This window comes from Pygocentrus nattereri, chromosome 1 (assembly GCF_015220715.1).
Source record: "Pygocentrus nattereri isolate fPygNat1 chromosome 1, fPygNat1.pri, whole genome shotgun sequence".
Classification (NCBI taxonomy): Eukaryota; Metazoa; Chordata; class Actinopteri; order Characiformes; family Serrasalmidae; genus Pygocentrus; species Pygocentrus nattereri.
Genome location: NC_051211.1, coordinates 11,236,629 through 11,239,699, shown reverse-complemented (window position 1 = coordinate 11,239,699; position 3,071 = coordinate 11,236,629). Strand labels below are relative to the sequence as shown.

Genomic DNA, 3,071 nt, shown 5'->3' with positions numbered 1-3,071 from the left:
ACATGTTTCTATACCGTGGTCTAAAGTTTACACTGTTACACTGTCATTGAATTGTATGTTTTCAGTGTTGTGACCAACAGGTCAAAACAAATTCAAAGCAAAGTGCGTGCTGTGCCCTGATTGGTGTGTTTGCTTTGTGCTTCTTTTGTTTTGACGTGTTATGTTTTTTATGCACACAGAAGCCAAAAAGAAGGATAGATTTCGTAAAATGTAGTGGAGTAAAAAACAACATACTTGGCTTTGAAATGTAGTGGAGTGAAAGTAAAAAGTCAAATGGAAATAATTCAGTAAAGTACAGATACAAGAGAAACTACTTAAGTACAGTAACGATCTACTACAACTTAGTTTGTTACTGTCCACCACTGCTCATTGATGTCCGATCCTCATACAAGAGACTCAAGTGAAAAATGGACACTCAATTCAAAGGCCTATTATGTGAATGCAAAATAAGGATTAGTGCAGACATTGAGAAATTTGATGTTATTGAGTTTGCTGAGTGGTGCAATATGGTAAATATGTCAAGTAGCCTAGTCTGCTGTCTGTCTGGGTCTTACACAGTCCTTTTCTATTAGGTAATCAGTTAAATTATATTTTGGTTCACAATTGTGCTTAGGCCACAAGTGTTGGTGTGGGAAAAGAAGACATTTTTTAGCATCCATAATAAAATCAGAGGAAATGTATCAGTAGACAGTTGAGGACCACAATGTCTCACTTCCCGTTTGGTTGTCTAGACCCTTTGGAGGTCCTGAACATGTGAACTCAGCACTCTTTCTCAGTCTAGTGATCAACAAACCACTCAGTATCCTCCACAGCAAACATGTATTCCAAAAGTCACTACCAACCAAAAAAGCTGATGCTGTAAAATGCAGCAATTAATCAATTCTGTGTGACTTTTTTTTATTGAAAACAGCACAAAAACATAATATTTAATGTTTATGTTATACTGTTAATTGTTTTTAGGAAAATATTTACTCCAAATTTGATGCATGCAACATGGTTCAAAAAAGTTGGGGCAGGAGCATATTTACCACTGTTTTACATTGCCTTTCCTTTTTACAGCGCTTAATCATTTAGGTAATGAAGACACTATATACCACCTTCGTTTTTATATTTTGCACTTCATAATGTGCCACATATTTTAATGGGAGACAGGTAGCATCTGCTCTCTGCTGTTGTTGTTGCATTGTCATTGTCAAGTATAGATGTCCCTGAAAAAGACGTCATCTAGAAGGCTGCAAATGTTTTCCTCCAAAACATGCCCATATTAAAGCAATAAGCCATGAGAGTTATTGTGATTTTATCACACGAAGAGTGTTCTTAGGCACAATGCAAAGCGTTAAGTTATTATTAATAATAATTGACATAAACCAGTATTCCACCGAAAAATGTAGTTCCTTTAGAGTATAGTGTTGTTGCTGAGCAACCAAGGACTGCTGAATGAGGAGAAGAATGTTTGGTTGCCCATCACTGTATATGTCATATAACAATGGACACATGAGAACACAGCACTGTTTAGTGCAGAAACCTTTGCTTTCCTCTTTTTGGTTACCAAATTACCACTCCAAGTCTTATTTAGCACCAATATGAATATTTTCATGTAATCTAAGTGATGTTTCTTAGACTTTTATCCTGCCGTTTTACAGTGAATCATACCATAAGTGCTTTAATTCCAGCCTGTGATATTAAGGATGGAGTTGTTTAGGCTGTTTTCTATCTTTTAACCTGTTAGCTAACTGACCAACCTAACTCTATTTATAAACATAAGTTGCCAGCTCCAGCTTGTGACAAAAAAAACATCATCAATGTACTCGGTAGTCCATGCGAGCAGCACGAAAGTCAAAGACAGTAAGACTTTTTTGTGCTGTAGCTTAGTAATACACAATTGAGTTGCTGTCAGGTGGTCATAGTTGTGCGTATATTTTACAATGGCTGTGAATGCTGCTCAGCCAATCAGATTTAAAGACCGGAACTATCCATTTTATAATTATTTATATGATCATAATGGACTGTAAGCATGATTGCATCACCTGTTTGAGATGTTTTTTTTAACATTTTACAACAAGTCACTTCCATGCCAACTTTTTTTTGAATATGTTGCAGGCTACAAATCTACAAATCTTATCTTCGTACTGTTTTCTTTTAAATGCAGGTCAAAGGATTTACAAATAATTGCTTTCTGTTTCTGTTGTACTTCACATACTTTCATAACTATTTTGAAATTGAGGGTTATACATTGAGGAAGACAAATTGCAGCATTTCTTCATCTAAAAACCACTGTCGCAGTTAGGCCTTCCGTAGCATTGAACGATACCAAGAAGTTGACTCATACTTTTCTTTCCTCTCATTTGGACCGTTGTAATAGATTGTTCATTGGCTAACACAGACACATCACAGCTTGTCCGCAATGCAACAGCGAGAGATTTTCCTCGAACACAGGAGAATGAACATATTACTCCAATTCTGACAGCGATTTCTGCCTGTTTTGCACAGAATTTTACACATAATTGGCATAATTCATCATATTATATTATTTGAAAGACATATTTCTTGTTTCCCAATAATCTTTCATAATCCTCAATAATACTTGATTTACTGCCCGTCCTTTCACCCCCACCTTCCAACAAATGCCATTGCACTTCGGAGGTGCTGACCCTTGCGATTGTGGGAATCTCGACTGCATAATTTCTGGTAGTGGGGGACTGCGTTCGCACTCTCCCCTGACAAATATTCGTGTACATATTGCAAATATCTCTTTTTTTTATTATTAATGTGTTTGTTCTTTTACATAAATGGTTGCAACTGTAATAACTGCAATTTCCCTCTGGGATCAATAAAGTATTCTGATTCTGATAACATAAAATATTATTGAGATTATTGTCTGTCTTAAGAAAAAAATTACACAAGTAGGATGAGCCGCTTTTGGTGTTTGTGCTCTAAAACTGTGGAGCTGCCTCCTATGACGTAGATGAGTGCTCAGTTTAAAGTACACCTTTAAGCACTTTTTTGGTACTTTCAGCAGTACCAAATTATAATTTGGAACTCTATTATTAGTATTTTGTGTATTTTTATTG

At 35.9% G+C, this 3,071-nt stretch overlaps 1 pseudogene; it reads left to right on the top strand.

Moving 5' to 3' along the window:
- Nucleotides 1–2,580: 2,580 nt before the first annotated feature.
- Nucleotides 2,581–2,720, top strand: LOC119264440 (annotated as a pseudogene).
- The last annotated feature ends 351 nt before the right edge of the window (nt 2,721–3,071 follow it).